This window comes from Carlito syrichta, unplaced genomic scaffold (genome assembly GCF_000164805.1).
Source record: "Carlito syrichta isolate Samal-C Ts95f unplaced genomic scaffold, Tarsius_syrichta-2.0.1 Scaffold308825, whole genome shotgun sequence".
Classification (NCBI taxonomy): domain Eukaryota; kingdom Metazoa; phylum Chordata; class Mammalia; order Primates; family Tarsiidae; genus Carlito; species Carlito syrichta.
The window spans coordinates 756,880-775,886 of NW_007252921.1; the positions used below are offsets into that span (position 1 = coordinate 756,880).

Here is a 19,007-nt window from a genome sequence, read left to right on the forward strand (position 1 = left end):
TTTGAATGGACAACTTCAAGGAAACACACATTTCTGAAAAATCTGTGCTGGCATAAGTTTGTCCTGTAAAATTACCAGCAATCTCTTTATGTCCGGGGACTTTCGAATGGTTTGCTAGATTTACAATGTTTCCTCAGAGGGGACATCTGAGTGAAAGGGGCTAAAGTATCGATCCCATATAAATTAAAGACATTTCAAATATGCAGACTCAAAAAGTATGCTTCCTATGCATCTTTTCTTAGGAAGTCTCTGGAGGATGTACCATATTAGATTACCATATTATAAAAATGGAATTTTTAAAAAGTATGTATTTCTCTAAAAATAACAATAAACCCATTAAATGATAACGTAAATATTTTGCAAAGCAAAAAAAATTAATAGCATTGTTTTACATCTTTACAAATCTCTTTAATGTTCAGTTAAAAGAAAACAGCCAGGAGCGGTGGCTTATTCCTGTAATCCCAGTACTTTGGGAGGCTAAGGTGAAAGGATTGCCTAAGCTCAGGGGTTTGAGACCAGCTGAGCAACATGGTGAGACCTCGTCTCTACAATAAATCAAAAAATCAGCCAGGCACGGTGGTGCATGCCTGTGGTTCCAGCTACTTGGAAGGCTGAGGCAGAAGGATTGCCTGAGACCAGCAGATGGAAGATGCAATGGCCATGAGCATGCCACTGCACTCCAGTCTGGGCAACAGAGTGAGACCTCAACTCAAAAAAGAAAAAGAAAAAAAAAAGAAAAAGAAAACAGATGGATTCTCCTATCTGCTTTTATATTTTATCTATTGTGACAGATAACATTGTTTGGGTTAAAGTATATGAAGAAAAGCTGGCCTCACAGAAACCTGAAGCTAGAAAAGGGGTGAATATTTAAGAGCCTTTTAAGATAACTGGATATATTTTTCTTTAATGCTGCACCAAAACTCAACAAGTGGTAGTGCCTTAAGAATTATTTGCAAGCCAGGCTCGGTGGCTCAGCCTGTAATCCCGCGCCTTTGGGAGGCTGAGGTTAGTGAATTGCCTGAGCCCGCAGGTTTGAGACCCGCCTGGACAGGCGATACCTCATCTCTACAATAAATCAAAAAATTCGCCAGGCGTGGTAGCACGTGCCTGTAATTCCGGCTACTTGGAAGGCTGAGGCGGAAGGATCGCCGGAACCCAGCAGGTCGAGGCTGCGGTGGCCAGGAGCGGCCACTGCACTCCAGTCTGGGCGACAGAGTGAGACTCTAACTCAAAAAAAAAAAAAAAAAGAATTACTTGCAACATGTAATCTGAAGCAATACAAAATGAACTTTTCACAATATTTCACCTTAAAATCTATAGGTCTACTTTATACTCTGAATGTATCTCTTACCTATGTATGGTTTTGTAATAATCTGTGCTGGTTATTTGGAAAATACTGGTTCAGTGAGTTAGGGAGATATTCCCAGTGTTGACACATTTTTTTTTTTTTTGAGTTGGAGTCTCACTCTGTCGCCCAGACTGGAGTGCAGTGGCACGCTCTCAGCCACCACAGCTTCAAACTGCTGGGCTCCAGTGATCTTTTCACCTCAGCCTTCCAGGTAGCAGAATCTATAGGTGCGCGCTACCACTCCCAGCTAATTTTTGATTTACTGTAGAGACGAGGTCTTGCCAAGTTTCCCGAGTGGGTCTTGAACCCATGGACTCAGGCAATCCACTTGCCTTGACCTCCCAAATTGCTGTGATTACAGGCTGAGCCACCAAGCCTGGCCATGTTGACACATTTCAAAAAAGAATCATATTTATTAAAAATCACCATTTATCAGAAAGTCTTTAAATTTTGGGAAGCTATTAAGTTCACAGTAGTGGATTCAAGTTTTTAAAACTTCTAATTTTCATTTGAAAGCTCAAATATTATCACTGACAATAATTCCTATTAGCTGTTTTCTTTGAAAGAGTTTTGATCATTTTCAAGAAAATGTATGCCAAATACCTAAGCTTAAATAATTAAAATCTGCCTGTCAGATACCTTTTCAAGTAAAAATGTTGATCCATGAAAAATAATCAGTTCAGCTAACAATTTGAATTGCTCAAGAGCTTTTCTTAAAGACGACCATTGTGCTTATGTAATTCAGCAGAAATATATTATGTATTACATATATTTCCCATCTCATCACACAGAAAATTAAAAAGATACCAAAAGGTCAAGATGCATTAAAAGTAATAATGTTTACTGCTTTAGCAGAGTATTCTTAAGTGAAGCTGTTTTTTCTTCTTCTGCCGTAAGGGCAAAGTGGTGAAGAACATAACGACTACTAATAAATGTGTTGCTGCTGCCCTGATTTGTGCTAAGGGTCAGCAATTTTATCCATCATTGCTTTTAGACCATCAGTGCAAATATCAATGGTCAAAAAGGTAAATAACATCTTGGTATTATTATAAAAATAATTTTGCCCTTGCCGACCCTCTGGGGTCTATGGATCATACTTTAAGAACCATTTTGATTAAAAAAAATTTTTAATACTTCATGTGCACATTTCAATGGAGGGGCATAAGGATAAATCAGAGATTCTTCTCTTGGACTCACAGGCTGCTAAGGAAATCTAACACAAGGTAGAATAGTATATGCCTTAAGATAAGTGAGGCTAAAGTATGGTAAGAGTTCATAGAATAACTATTTCAGATATAGGACACTGAGGAAGGCTTCATGAGAAATGGCTTTTGAACTGGTCCTTTAAGGATAGGATGAAGAACATGCTAAATAGAGGCAACATGACCAAAATAGGAGGCGTTGTGGGGTGTGTACAGCCGAACAGCAATTCACCCAATTTGGCTGGAGGGTGGGATGTAATGAGGAGTTGAGGAATTCTGAGCAAAAGAGTGACCTGATTCGAGCCACAAAATACTAATCAAATAAGAATTATATCATGCTTTTTTTTTTTAAGAGGGGTAAAATATTTTAGAAGGTTTTTGAGTGAGATCAAGCAAGAGCCAGTGAGAACCCACCTGACTACCAGGTGCAGCTGCAGTGGGAAAGGAGTGATGGAAAAGACTACCAAGGGATGCTTTAGGAAGGCAGGAACCATGTCCCATCAGCCTTCATGGGTCTGAACAAGGGTGTTTCACACATAGGTGCTCACCAAATGTTTGTTAAATGAAAAGTATAATGAGTGTTCACAGAATAAAGAGCTCAGTGTTGTCTGAAATGGGGAAGCTTCACAGAGGAAGGGGGACTTGGTTGTACTTCTGGTTTCCCTTACTAATGCTTCTCCTCCTGACGTCTTTATAAGTCTGTGTGGGTCCACTGCCTAATCTAAATGACATGCCTGGACTGTAGGGTGAGGTGGGCCACGGGAATTCTCTGAGCTGCCCCTATCTCTTGGCTAAGGATGTTATGGTGGGGACAACAGCACTTGAGTGTTCTGACCCCACTTTGAGTGATGCCAAGTGCTACCCTGGTGGCCTTCATCCTCTGAGAGCCCCATCTTTAGCAGCAGAGGCTGAAAACTGGTTGTTTTAATGATCTGCACCTTGGTGGAGTCACTGTTGTTACTCCAGGGATTTGGTCTCCACTTTAGAACTCCAATGCTGTCAGGTCACCCCAAGTCCATGCCCTGGAGATTTGATGATAAAAAATTCAACTTCACAAGAGACAATTTAATAATTAAAGATGAAAGTCATTTTAATTTCTATTAGAGCCATACCTGGCCTGACACCCGGGCTGCTCTGTTCAGGAAACAAAGTTATGGTATAAAGGTTATGTGATGTTTATAGAATCAGAGAAGCGGAAATGACCTTCTTAGCAATATCTGTGCCTTGCTGCATGTAACAGGTAAATTGCTGTTACTTCTAGAGCAACTTTATTCTAAAAAACATAGACAAACTTGAATAGAGCTAAATAAATACTTTCATCCTCTCCAATCCATTTTCCAGACTCTGTATAGTTTGCACTGGATATTAACTTATTTTATCAGATCACAACTTACTGGCACTTTATAGGTCATAACATACCTTCATAAATTTAACATATCTTTTAAGATGCTAAAGTCTACACTGTACTATTAAGCAATTGATTTTTTTCCCCTCTGTAATTCCTTCATTTGTGTCAACTTTTTCTCCCTATCTAGAAATTTTGATCCCTGGGGACTAGAACCATAAATTACTCATCTTTACATCCTGCACAGCACCTAAAATCAGGCTAAGTAGTATAAACTTGTAAACTCAATAAACAATTTGTTTTCATCTAATGTCACTACATAAAAGGTCTGTAGTAGCTTACAACAAAAATACATACAATAAAATGAAAAAATAAAGGATTGGGATGGGTTGCCAGTTAAAAATTTTGAACTAAACACACACTTACTTTCCTCCCCTCCCAGAATTTCACTGAAATGACAGTAAATAAGAACAAGAGAGAGAAGTAAGATCAGGAGAGACTATAACCATACCAGTATAAGAATGAGAAGGATAGGCCAACACCAGATCAAAGTTTGTGATGAGATTCTCACTGAAAGACAGGAGATGAGAGTATGCTGAGGTATAAAATTAGGCAAGGATGCCGCTTCTCTGACTACACACAGAAGAGGACTGTAGTTGCCAGATGCAGTGGCTTATGCCGTATTCCCAGCACTTTGGGAAGCCGAGGCAAGAGGATTGCCTCAGCCCACGGTTTGAGTCTAGCCTGGCAACTTAGTGAGACCTTGTCTCTACAATAAATCAAAAATTAGCCAGGCATGGTGGCACATGCCTGTAGTTCCAGCTACTTGAAAGGCTGAGGTGAAAGGATAGCCTGAGCCCAGCAGGTCGAGACTGCAGTGGCCACGAGGGTGCCACTGCACACCAGCCTGGGCGATAGACTCTGACTCAAAAAAAAAAAAAAAAAAAAGGGAAGAGGACTGCAGTCAAGAAATCCAGAGGAATTCCAAGGCTCAAAGCTGGTAGTTACAATAAGTAGGAATAAAAAGTGGTTATGAACTGCAGTTTAAAGGTCTGTCCTTAGAATAGCAGCCCCCTCCTTTGCCACCCCATCAGCCCTGACGGAGCAAGGTATCAGTGGCATTTATCCCAAAGTCGAAACCAGAGACCTCATCTGTAAAGAAATTTAACAACCTGCATGGAAACAGCATGGAATCCTGGCAAGGGTACTAACAACTTAAGAGTACCACCTTATTCCTTCAGGACTCTAGTGATCTCTGTACAGTCTATATTTGCTTCTTGCTGGGGCACCTTAACATGAAGCCCACCTATATCAAGCACCTATGGAGATGGTTCTCTCTGGTAAAGGAGAATCCTTTGGTTCAACAGACCTGCATGGTGGCAGAGGACACAAGTCAGCTTCCTATAATTAATCAATCTAATTCTTCACTTGTGCATATGAACAACCAACCAAGGATTGCCCCAATATTTGAAAGAAACTAACAGCACCAACATGAATAAATACCACAAATAATACCAGAGGAAAAATAAAGACAATAAACTAAAAATCAAGCAAACTTCTCTCCCTTCCTCCCCCTCTCTCTTTTTTGTAGAGATAAAGTCTCACTATGTTGCCTAGGCTGGTCTCAAATGTTTGGCCTCAAGCAATCCCTCTGCCTCGGGCCTTCCAAAGTGCTAGGATTACCAGCATGAGAACCTCATGTGGCCCAAACAAATTTCTAATACATATTTTCTCAGGAAAAGTTGAGCAGATACTGCATCCAAAAAAAAGTCCAGGATAAAGGAAGATACATATTATTTAAAATTAAATATATAATTGTTAAAATAAAAATTAACAAAAACAAAAACAGACAAATGGGATGATGTCAAACTAAAAAGTTTCTGTACAGCAAAAGAAACAGTCAACAAAGTAAAGACATAACCTGTAGAATGGGAGAAAACATTTGTAAACTATTCATCCAACAAGAGATTAATATCCAGAAGACACAAAGAAGTCAAATAACACAGCAAAAAATAAATAACTCAATTAAAAAATGGGTAATTTATCTAAATAGATATTCCTAAAAAAACACATATGAATGGCCAACAAGCATATGAAAAAATGTTCAACATCACTAATCATCAGGAAAATGCAAAGCAAAACCACAACGAGGCACCCTCCTCTCATCCCAGTTAGAATGGCCCTAAAGAGATTGGCAATGATGGATCACTGCTGGGAAGCTGGGGGAGAGGGGCTGGCACATAACATTAATAAGGGTACCTAATCCCAAACCAGGTGAAGTGAGAACCAATGGGAGGCCAAAACTTTACCTGTACTATGACCACTTATATGCCTGTTATCTAAGACAGCAGTTCCCAAGATTGTGGGCATCAGGGACCAGTTTCACGGAAGACAATTTTTACCATAGACTGGGGCGGGTGGAGGAGCGGGGATGGTTTCAGGATGATTCAAGTGCATAACATTTATTGTGCACTTTATTTCTATTATTATTACATTGTAATATATAATGAAATAATTATTCAACTCACCATTAAAAAAAGCTGGAAGTGGCAAATAAAATAACGGACAGACCATATGCAGACTAAAAATAAGTGTCAGGTTCTGACTTAAACCCTGCCACCAGATGCGGCTGTACAACTGAAGTATACCAACTCACTTGCCACTCACTTTTTGATAGGAGTCTGAAAGCAATTGTATTATGATCTCTGTGCAGTCAAACTTCATTGCTAATGTTAATCTGTATTTGCTGCTACTCCCCAGCACTAGCCTCACTGTCTCAGCTCTACCTCAGATCATCAGGCATTAGATTCTCACAAAAGGTGTGTAACCTACATCCCTCACATGAGCAGTTCACAGCAGGGTTCGTACTCCTATGAAAATATAATGCTACTGCTGACCTGACAGAAGGTGGAACACAAGTGGTGACGCGAGCTATGGGGAGCAGCTGTAAATACAAGATAGCTGGCCTACCACTAACCTGTGCAGTCTAGTTCCTAACAGGCCACAGACTAATAATAACAGTCTGTGGCCCAGGGGTTGGGGACCCCTGATCTAAAAGACAAAAATAAAAATAAAAAATGCTGGTGAGGATGCAGAGCAATGGGAACTCTGATACACTGTTGCTGGGAATGTAAATTAGTGTAGCCAGTATGAAAAACAGTATGAAGGCTCCTGAAAAAACTAAAAATAGAACTACATAGGTTCCAGCAATCCCACTACTGGGCATATACCTAAAGAAAAAGAAATCAGTATTTCAGATAGATATCTACACTTCCATGTTTATAGCAGGACTAATTACAATAGCCAAATAAGGAACTAACCTAAGTGTCCATCAACAGATGAATGGGTTATAAATGTGGTATATTCACCTGTACGTAAACTACTTATGTACCTAATCCTGACTTGTACCCCATACCTTTACAATAAAAAAAGTGGTACATATACACAATGGAATAAAAAAAAGTGGTACATACACACAATGGAATACCATTCAGCCATAATTAAAACTGAAATCTGGGCTGCGTTGCTGCTCATGCCTATAATCCCAGCACTTTGGAAGACTGAGGAGGGAGGACTGCTTGAGCACAGGAATTCAAGACCAGCCTGGGCAAGACAGTGAAACCCCATCTCTACAAGAAATTTAAAAAATTAGCCAGGCATGGTGGCATGCACCTGTAGTCCCAGCTCTTCAGGAGGCTAAGGCAGAAGAATCACTTGAGTCCAGGAATTTGAGGCTATGGTAAGCCATGGTTGTGCCACTGCACTCCCACCTGGGCAAGAGAGTGAGACTCCGACTCAAAATAAATAAATAAATAAATAAATAAAATAAAAATAAAACCCTGTCATTCACAAGAACATGGATGAATCTGGAGAACATTGTATGAAATAAGCCAGGCACAGAAAGATAAACACTATGTTTTATTCCTATGTGAAGGCTTAAAAAGTTGATCTCATAAAAATAGAGATTTGAATAATGGGATTAGAATTAGAGGATAGGAAGATGGTGGGTGATAGAGATAGGGGATGGTTGGTTAAGAGAAACAAAAGTACAGCTAGATAGGAGATAAGTTCTAGTGTTGGATAGCACTGTATGGTGAATACAGTTAATAATTATATATTTTCAAACAGCTAGAACAGAGGATATTTTTAATGTTCCCAACACAAAGAAATTATAAATGTTTGCAGTGATGTATATGTTAATTACCCAAATTTGATCATTATATATTGTATACATGTGTAAAAATATCACAATGTACCCCATAAGTAAGTGTAGTTACTATGCATCAGTTAAAAATAATAATTTAAAAAATTAGTTTAGAAGGTCAAGAAACTCTAGTAAAAAGGTGAAAAATATGAAGTAAAAGTTAAGAGATAAAGACAATAATCCATCATCTGTCAAACAGTAGTTCTGGAAAAAGAAAATTTTTAAATGGGAAAACAGGATGGGGGAGAAAAGAGATGCACTATTATAAAATTAGAATCGCAGAAGAAAACCTCTTGTCAGGTACAGTGGCTCATGCCTGTAATCCCAGCACTTCTGGGAGTCTGAGACGGGGACTGCTTGAGCCCAGGAATTCAAGATCAGCCTAGGCAACACAGCAAAATATCATCTCTATAGAAAAATAAAAAACTTAGCTGGGTGTAGTACTGTGTGCCTGTAGTCCCAGCTACTTGGGAGACTGAGGTGGAAGGACTGCTTAAGCCCCAGGAAGTTGAGGCTGCAATGCCACTACATATCAGTCTTGATGACAGAGTGAAACCCTGCCTCAAAAAAACAAAAACAAAAACCAAAGAAACAAGAAACTTTCCAGAGCTGAAAAGTCACCAACCTTCTGACTGAAAGACCAAGTGCCCAGCACAAGTTTGAAAACACCTGCACCCAAGCACACCCTCAATACATTTTAGAGAAACAGGCATAAAAGCTTCCAGAGAGAGAGGAAAAAATACTAACAAATAAGAACAGATTTGGTATTAAGCTTTTCATCAATGGTTTTTGATATTATGAGAAAAAGGACCAAAGATCTTAAAATTCTGAGGGAAATGAAATATTATTCAGCCTTAAAAAGGAAGGAAATTCTGACATATGCTGCAACATGGATGAGCCTTGAAAACATTATGCTAAGTGAAATAAACTGTTCACAGAAAGACAAATATTGTAAGATTTCACTTATATGAGGTACTTAGAGTAGTCAAATTCATAAGAAGAGAAAGAAGAATGGAGATTAGCAGGGGATAAGGGGAGGGAGAATGGGGAGTTGTTATTTAACAGGTACAGAGTTTCAGTCTGACAAGATGAAAAAGCTCTAGAGATGAATGGGGGTCATGACTGCATAACAATGTGAGTGTACTTAATACCACTGCATTATATATTTTTAATTGATTAAAATAATAAATGTCACGCTGTATATATTTCACATTAAAAAATTAAAAATTAAAATTTTGGGGGAAAATTATTTTGGACCTGGTACCTGGCATTCAAATATAAGGGCAAGGAAAGGTCACAAAAGTTTATTTCCCATATGTATATTTTTGAGTCAAGTCCTCACTTTGTTGCCCAGGCTAGAATGCAGTGGCATAATCACAGCACACCACAGCCTCCACCTTTTGGGCCCAGATGATTCTTCCATCATAGCCTACCAAGTAGCTGGGACTACAGCTGTGTACCACCACACCTGCTATTTTTAAAGTTTTTTTATAAAAACAAAGTCTCACTATGTTGCCTAGGCTGGTCTCAAACACCTGAGCTCGAGTGAGTCTCCCACCTCAGCCTCCCAAACTGCTGGGATTATAGGCATGAGGTACCGTGCCGGGCTATTTTCTATATTTCTTTTTTCTCTAATCAGAGTCTCACTCTGTTGCCCAAGCTAGAGTACAGTGGCATGCTCACAGCCACTGCAGCCTCGAACTGCTGGGTTCAGGCGATCCTTCTGCTTCAGCCTTCCAAGTAGCTGGAACTACAGGCAAGCACCATCATACCCGGCTAATTTTTTTATTTATTGTAGAGACGAAGTCTTGCCATGTTGCCCAGGCTGGTCTCGAACCCCTGGGCTCAATCCTCTTACCTTCACCTCCCAAAGTGTTGGGATTACAGGCATGAGCCACCACACCTAGCTTATTTCCTATATTTCAACTGAGTAAATCTTCAAAACACTTTAACTGGAATCATATGCATTTTAACTTCATTAAGAAATCTTAAGGCCAAATGTGGCAGCTCACACCTGTAAACCCAGTAGTTTTGGAGACTGAGGCAGGAGGATTACTTGAGCCCAGGAGGTAGAGGCCAGCCTAGGTCACATAGCAAGCCTCTGTCTCTACAGAAAAATAAAAAAAATTAGCCAGTGTGCGGTATGCACCAGTCTTGGCTACTCAGGAGGCTGAGGCAGAAGGATTGCCTGAGCCCAGGAGGTCAAGGTTGGGGCGAGCCATGATTGTGCCACTGCCATTTCCGCCTGGGAGACACAGCAAACTCCAACTAAAAACAAAACAAAAAAAAGAAATCAGTTCATGACCAACCTGGGGAACACAGCAAGATTTCATCTCTATAAAAAAATAAAATTTAAGCCGGGCTCGGTGGCTCAGCCTGTAATCCCATGCTTTTGAGAGGCTGAGGTGAGTGGATTGCCTGAGCCCACGGGTTCAAGACACGCCTGGGCAACTTGGCGAGACCTCATCTCTACAATAAATCAAAAATTAGCCAGGCGTGGTAGCGCATGCCTGTAGTTCCAGCTCCTTGGAAGGCTGAGGCAGAAGGATCGCTGGAGCCCAGAAGGTCGAGGTTGCGGTGGCCGGGAGCGGCCGCTGCACTCCAGTCTGGGTGACAGAGTGAGACTCCAACTCAAAAAAAAAACACCAAAAAACAAAAAAACAAAAAAATAAGATAAAATTTAAATTAAAAAAAGAAATATTTAAGAGAAATCACGTTATTTGTATATGATTTGAGTCTAAGATGGACAGTTTAAGTGTTAACCACTTATACAGATAAGACTTTAGCTTTCCTTTACTGATATTCTGACAACCAATACTACATTTAAATTATCCTAAGGACTTCTGGAGGGACTCCAGATACACAAACGAAACACACTGTAGAGAAGGTACTCTATCAGAAACTGACTCCAGTATTCCTCCCAGGTACTTCCTCACCCTCTGCTCCCCTGCTTCACAGAAAAACCTGAAAGAGTGGTTTATCTCTCCATTTTCTCTCCCCTTTCACTCTTCAACCTGTTCCATTCAGTCTTCTATCCCCACCACTCCAAATAATTCTTGTCAAGGTCATCAGTGACATCTATGTTGCCAAATCATATTCACTTTCTAGACTTCTCAGTAACATATTCAACTCAAAATGACAACTCTCTTCTTGAAATGCTTTTTTTCTCCTTGAGCCCGTGACACTACATACTTTCTTCTTTGTTTGTTTCCCTACCTCACAGGCCTCTCCTTCTTCGTCTCCTCTGTTGGCTCCTCCTACTCCTGAGCTCAGTTCTTGGACTATTTCTCTTGCTTATTCACTTTCTTTCCCAAGATAATCACTTTTAGTACCATAACGTATAATACTATCTCTACAACAACTCCCAAATATTTCCCTCTCCCTTGAGTTCCAGAGTTCACTTAAAATCTTTCCTGAATGTATCACAGGCATCTCAAACATAACACTGCCAAAGAACTCCTAATTCTCTCCAACCACCAGTGGCACATTTCCCCAAGGTATTCTCCTCCAGGAAATGTGAATACCATCTATCCAGTTCTTCAAGCCAAAAGTTTAACAGTAAGTAAACTTAGGGTGGTTAAGAGCATATACTCAGGAACCAACTGGGTTAAAACCCAACTGCTATTTATATTAAATACCTATATAATTGTAGGCAAGTTAGGATTCTTATTAAGAATTATATGCCTTAAAATAAATAAAACACTTAGAAGAGTAAGTTCTAACTAACAGCACACAGTAAATTTACAATTACTGTTGTTCCTAATTCCGTATTTCCTGATCCCCATCAGTAGTCCTACAGTAATTTCTACGTTCAAAACATCCTGCATCTGTCCATTTCTCTCCATCTCCACTACTGCTACCCTCATCCAAGCTACTCTCATCCCTCCTACTATTATAGCAGCCTTACTGCTTTCTCCCTGCTTCTGTTCTCGCCCCATGATCCATTCTCCACAAAACAGCCAAAGTGATTATTTCCAAAATATAAAATCAAATGCTTAACCTCTGCTTAAAATCTTCCAACTTCTTCTCATTACACTTAAGTTAAAAATCCAAATCCAATCAAGCGCAGTGGCTCATGCCTGTAATCCCATCACTTTAGGAGGCTGAGGTGGGAAAATTGCTTGAGCTCAGGAGTTTGAGATCAGCCTGGGCAATACAGCGAGACGCTGTCCCTATAAAAAATAAAAAAATTAGCCAGGCATGGTGGCATGTGCCTGTATTTCCAGATACTTGGAGGCTGAGGTGGAAGGATCACCTGAGCCCAGGAGGTCGAGGCTATGGTGAGCCATGACTGTGCCACTGCACTCTAGCCTGGGTGACAGAGTGAGATCCCAACTCAAAAATAAAATTTTAAAAAATCCAAATTCCTTTCTTTGGTTTTAAAAGCCCTGTAACAGTGGCTCACAATCCTAGTCATATATTAGAGTTATTTTTGGAGCTTTAAAAATTATTCGTGCTTAGGCTCCATCTTGGACCTAGTAAGTCAGAATCTCTAGATGTGATGCCATCAAAATACTAAAAGCCCACCAGGTAATTCTTATGTACAGCCAGGCTGAAAAATTCTGCCCTAAATGATATGACCCTCTATCCATTTATCCAAGCATGTTCTTATTCATTCATGCATACCAACTAATTGGCATTTTTCCTTTTCCTCAGTGTTTCAAATCTGTTTGTGTCTCTGGGACTTTACTCTAGCTATTCTTTCTGCCTGGAACTCTTCCTCAAATCTTCTCACATTTGGGTCCTTCCCCATCTTTCAGTTTCGGCTTAAACATTAGCTCCTTTATGAAAGCTTCTCTGACAATTGAAAACAGATCACCAGATGGTACTTTATTTTTATCAAAGCATTTAAATGCATGTGTATGTGTATGTTATTATCTTTCTTTCTCCACAAAAATTTAAGCTCCAGAGGAGTTAAGTGAATTGCTTCCTGCTATGCTGTCAAGACACTGATCAAGCACATAGTAAATAGTCAAGAAATATTTGTTGAACGAACTGATAAGTAAATAAACAAGTTTGCTTGGAAATCAGCTGCCTCAAGGTTATCTTCTACTTCTTTAGAACAATGTTTATTTCCTTTTGTTTTCATGTGCTATGTCCTCCAGAAGGATGAGGAGCCTTAGTATTCCAGCACACTTCTTCTGTTATGGATGCTGAAGTAGAGTATTTACCTCAATCTTAGATACACGGAAAATCCCAAGCCTTTTATTAATCATTCAACTATACATCTCTTACCTACTCCTCCAACTTTTTCACCACAATTGCCAAAAAATTTAAATCAACTAATTTAAATGATATTTAGTTTCCCCTCCAAAATTCTGGAAGACAAGTTAACAAAGAAAGAAGTGACTCCTAGGTAGTTAGTAGGAGAAAGCAAAAGAGAAAAACCCATCTATCACATAGCCTACTTTGGTCTGGAAAGAGCTTTCCAATCTGAAGCCTGACACTAAATGGGCACTGAATTGAACATAAAATGCTTCCCAAAGAGATAAACATAAAATATCTTTATGGCTTCTTTAGTATAAGACATTTTAAGAACTTTTAAAAGGAAATAAAAATATCTAAGTAACTGACCAAGACTGTCCCTCACTACTAGTATAAGTTCTAGTGGTAACATTTTACATCTAGAAGTGAAAGTATTACCTTTGGGATATCTCCCTTAATACCTGGAGGGAGCCGTAGGATCCAGAAGTTCCTGTTTCTTAGCAGGTTCTCCAAGTTCTCCAGACGCCTTTGCAGCAGCCCATACTCCTGCAGCAGGGTTCCCAGCACAGCCCACTTGCCATCCAGCTGGTTTCCAAGCTCAGTCACTGTCTTTTCACAGCTGGCTAGTTTCTTCTCTGCTGTCCCTGTCCGACCTTCTAGGTGTAGAAGTCGCCGGCTGTGGACCTCCACTTTCCTCTCTATAGCCTGCACAGCGGCCACCACTGTCCACAAGGAGATGGCTGCTGTCTGCAAGTGTGCTTCATTTGCTGCTGGGGCTGTAGGAAGGGGAAGGGGCTGCAGGGATGTAAGGCACTCGGAGTCCCATTCAGAAGTCTGTGTACAGTGGAGAGATGGAACAAGACATTGAGCATTAGAAGGAACCCTAACTCCAAACTAAAATCAGATAAGGACTGCTTAACTGTCCAGCTGAGCTTAATCTAACATAGTTTTAGTACTGCCTGCACATGCCTCATCTTGCTGGACCTCACCGGCATTAATAGCCAAGAAAACTGCTTTGACTGTTCGGGGATAGATTCAGCAAGATACTGAATGAATGAAATTGGCTCTTTAAGAACCAGTCTGAGCCGGGCTCGGTGGCTCAGTCTGTAATCCCGCACCTTGGGAGGCTGAGGTGAGTGGATTGCCTGAGCCCGTGGGTTCGAGACCCGCCTGGACAATTTGGTGAGACCTCATCTCTACAATAAATCAAAAAATTAGCCGGGTGTGGTAGCGCGCGCCTGTAGTTCCAGCTACTTGGAAGGCTGAGGCGGAAGGATCGCCAGAGCGGAGCAGGTCAAGGCTGCGGTGGCCGGGAGCATGCCACTGCACTCCAGTCTGGGCGACAGAGTGAGACTCCAACTCAAAAAAAAAAAAAAAAATCAGTCTGGTACATGTCCTCCAATACAAGACTCAGCTCAGGTTGCCGCTGTATCCTCTAACTCTGGAAAAGGCATATGTGTGCAAGGATCCTTTCCAGGTTTCACTGAGCTCACTGCTCTCTCATAAATCCCTTATAGCCATACACTCTGGCCTTGTCAACTGCCCTGTTACAAATCACAACCATACCATTTAGTAATGACTGAATAAGCTAAGAGTCTTAAGTCTGGAGTAAACATAACAGCTGTTCTCAAATATTTGAAGGTTATTAAACAAAAGGCAGAACAGTCTTGTTTAATCTTATACTCTGTTACTCCAGAAGGCAGAACTAGAACCAACATATGGAAATTTCAAGCATATAAACTTTGATCTATAATAAATAATATATATATTTTTAGAAATGGGGTCTTGCTGTGCTGTCCAGAACTCCTGGGAGCAAGTGATCCTCCTGCCTTAGCCTCGTGGGTAGCTGAAACTATAGGTATGTACCATCATGGCCCACAAATAAATAATTTTTAAACTAAATCTTTCCAAGAAAATAGCAGGCTGTTCCAAAATAACATGCTTTGAAACAAAGAGTGGGATAAAAGGAAGAAATTCATACAACAAATGGGAGGTTAAACTAGGATGACCTCTAGAAAGCCTTCTAACTCCATGAACTTGATAAATCACTCTGTGGCCACAGCCTCTTATCTTTCCAGCTCACTCGCTACCTTATCATTTCACCTGGTCTGCAAGTCCACTAAAAGCTCCAGTTCTGGCCAGATGCAGGGGCTCATACCTGTAATCCTAGTACTTTGGGAGGCCAAGGAGGGAGGATCACTTGAGCCTTAAGACCAGCCTGAAAAATAGAGTGAGAACTTGTCTCTACAAAAATAAAAAATTAGGCGGGGAGCAGTGGCTCACACCTGTAATCTCAGCACTTGTGAGAGGAATGCCTGAGCCCACGGGTTCAAGACCAGCCTGGGCAACTTGGCAAAACTTCATCTCTACCATAAAAAAATTTTAAAAATCCAGGCATGGCGGTGCATGCCTGTAGCTCTAGCGACTGAAGGCAGAGGCAGGATTGCCTGAGTCTCGCAGGTTGAGGCTGAGATGGCTGTGATCGTGCCACTGCACTCCAGCCTAGATGACAGACTGAGATTCTGACTGAAAAAAAAATAGCTGGGTGTGGTGGCACCTGCCTCTATTCCTAGCTACTCAGGAAGCTAAGACAGGCAAACGCTTGAGCCCAGGGGTTTGAGGGTACGGTGAGCACTCCAGTTTGGGTGATACAGTGAGACCCTGGAACAAAAAAAAAAAAAAGGAAAACTCAATCCTTTGACCATTCTATTTGCCCCTGGTTTATCTGTCTGTTCCCGCTATGCTTCCCTTTCTGACTGATCATTTCAGCCACTTTCTTTCTTTTTTGAGTCAGAGTCTCACTCTCACCCAGATTAGAGTGCAGTGGCATGCTCACACCCACTGCAGCCTTGACCTTCTGGAACAGGTGAATGATTCTTCTACCTCAGCCTTTCAAGTAGCTGGAACTACAGGGACGTGCCACCATGCCCAGCTAATTTTTTTGATTTATTGTAGAGAAGAGGTCTCGCCAAGTTGCCCAGACTGGTCTTGAACTCAAAGTGCTGGGATTATAGGCATGAGTCAGCAGGCCCGGCCCCATTTCAGCCATTTTCAAACCCCCTTCATTCATGTCTTTCTGCCTTACCTGTTTAGCTAACCTCTAGCCTTCAATCAATCATTCTCATTCTCCGTTCCTGTAAGAAGGCTGGTAAGCCCAACTAGAGGAAATCACACAATCAAGCAAACTGCTGTCACCACACACCAACAGTCTCTAAGCTAAGTGAGGACCTCAACACTGCCTGGTGCCCTCCATGCTTCTTCTCCTATTCCATCAAGTGGCTAGCTACTACAAGCCCTCATCAGACTCTTTAGACATTTAGTACAGTGATTCTCAGTGTGTGTAATAATTACCTGGAGATCTTGTTAAAATACAGATTTGGGGCTGGGCTCAGTGGCTCAGCCTGTAATCCCAGCACTTCAGGAGACCAAGGCGAGTGGATTGCCTGAGCCTGCAAGTTCGAGAACAGTCCAGGCAACCTGGTGAGACCTCATCTCTACAATAAAATAAAAAATAGCTGGGCGTGGTAGTGTGCACCTGTAGTGCCACCTATGTGGAAGGCTGAGGCGGAAGGATCACTGGAGCCCAGAAGGTCGACGCTGGGGTGGCCGTGAACATGCATGCCACTGCACTCCAGCCTGGGCGAAGGAGTGAGACTCCAACTCAAAAATAAACAAATACAGATTTTGATTCAGTATTTCTGAAAGGAAAATTTGAGATTCTGTGTTTTTAACAAGTTCCCAGGCGATGCTGATTCAGGGAGCACACCTTGAGTAGTGAGACGCTTACCTGCCACAGCCTCTTCACTCTTAGGAGATGACATGGCCTTCTTCTTTGAGAAGAAAATTCCTTACACCTAACCTCTCTCAACTTTCTTTTTTCTTCATACTCCTTCCCACTTTGAACTTATCAGTTACTTAATCCATGCTTTCTTCTTTCCTTTCCAAGGTAAAAAAATGTCATCCTATTAATAATATCTAATCTGCCAGGCTCGATGGCTCAGCCTCTAATCCCGCACCTTTGGGAGGCTGAGGTGAGTGGACTGCCTGAGCCCGCGGGATTGAGACCCGCCTGGGCAGTGAGACCTCATCTCTACAATAAATCAAAAATCAGCCAGGCGTGGTAGCATGCGCCTGTAATTCCGGCTACTCGGAAGGCTGAGGTGGAAGGATCGCCAGAGCCCAGTGGGTGGAGGCTGCGGTGGCCGGGACCTGTCTGGGCGACGGAGTGAAACTCCAACTCAAAAAAAAAAAAAAAAAAAAGTCTAATATTTCCACTTATTCTCTGAATGCCAACCCCTTCTACCTGTGTGGGCACATTGTTTCTTAATTACCCATATGTCAATCTCTCCTGATTCTACCCCACAACATGGACTTGCACTGCTCAATACAGGAACCACTAGCCATGTGTACCCACTGAGCACCTGACATGTAGTTAGTTTGATTGAGATTTTGAACATTTCGTGTGAAAAAATGTAAAATCTCATTAATAATTGTTTTGGTTGAATATATGCTGAAGTAATATTTTGCATATATTGAGGTAAAACATATCATTAAAATTAATTTTTTCTATTTCTTTTTACTTTTTAAACATACGTTTAAAAGACAGGGTCTGGACAGTCTCAAACTCCTGAGCTCAAGATCCTCCTGCCTCAGCTTCCAATGAAGCTGGGACTACAGGCACATGTAACATTGCACCTGGCTAATTACTTTTTAAAGGTGACTACTAGAGAATTTAAAGTTACGTATGTGGCTCCCCTTATACTACTAAAGTACCAGGCTGGCATAGACTCATGATCATCTCTATCATCTTACAAAAAGAAGCCTGGAAAAAGAAAAAACAGGCTTAAGAGTCTGCTCTACTCGCCAGCCATCTCTGCCCTTCCTTATTTTCTCACTTTCCAGTCACTCCTGGGCTGGCCAGGCTGGCTCCTGACCCATTAAAATGGCTCTCCTTGAGGTGACCACAAGCCTTGTAGGTGGCAAATCCAAGCAGTGCTTTCCATTCCTCGTGTCACCTGACCATTCCCTTCGCAGTCTGCATGGCTGTGGGCAGGCACGGCACGGTCGTCTCGGTCGCCCTGGCCACCCTGGGCCCCCCGCGGGCCTTCCGTAAACACTCGCGAAGGAGCCAACCCGCGCGCACTGCCGACCCTACCCTCGGAGTCCGCGCCAGTCATTCATTCGGCCGGAGGCTCCGGAGGGCCTGGCGTGTGCGCGGCGCTGGGAGCCGGGGAGCCGGGGCGCCGCGCAGTGTGGCCGGAGGACAACTCGGCACGTCGCCCCCGCCCCCGTCAGGTCGCAGCACGGAAGAGGATTTTGGTGACGAAGCCCCTACAGCCGTGAGAATGGCTGACGGATCACAAGACCTAGCCAGCCCCGCTCTCCGGGTCCTGGCTGGGCAGCCGCACTCGCCTCGCACCCTCTACCCGGGGATCCCCGGGCCTCACACCCGGGCGCAGGGGGCGAGCGAGTCCTCTCGGTCCCGCGCCCAAGCCTGGGGTCCCTGGAGGGGCAGTCCTCCCCCTCACCCGCGCGCGCTAAGTCCCCTCCCGCAGGCTGCAGCCGCCAAGCCCGGGGCGACAGGCGACGTGGCCGGCGCGACCCCGGAGGAAGGCTCTCCTTTGCTCGGCCGCTCCCGGACGGCCGGCCTGCCCTCCGGCCGCCCTCGGGCTCTGGGTCGCGGAGACCCTCGCAGGGTCGCAG

At 42.3% G+C, this 19,007-nt stretch overlaps 1 protein-coding gene and 1 pseudogene across 2 annotated transcripts in view; both read right to left on the reverse strand.

Moving 5' to 3' along the window:
* ZNF398 (zinc finger protein 398) overlaps positions 1 to 16,458 on the reverse strand; it is a 38,501-nt gene extending 22,043 nt beyond the window's left edge. The window contains exons 1-2 of one of the 2 annotated variants that reach the window (XM_008065987.2): positions 16,390 to 16,458; positions 13,743 to 14,138 (exon numbers count right to left, since the gene is read on the reverse strand). The gene's annotated coding sequence lies outside the window, so the exon portion shown is untranslated. Of the gene's footprint in view, positions 1 to 5,550; positions 5,558 to 11,753; positions 11,784 to 13,742; positions 14,139 to 16,389 lie in introns of those variants that run through there. The other variant, XM_021716516.1, reaches the window with a different exon arrangement.
* On the reverse strand, positions 13,704 to 14,299 carry LOC110596359 (annotated as a pseudogene).
* Positions 16,459 to 19,007: the final 2,549 nt, after the last annotated feature.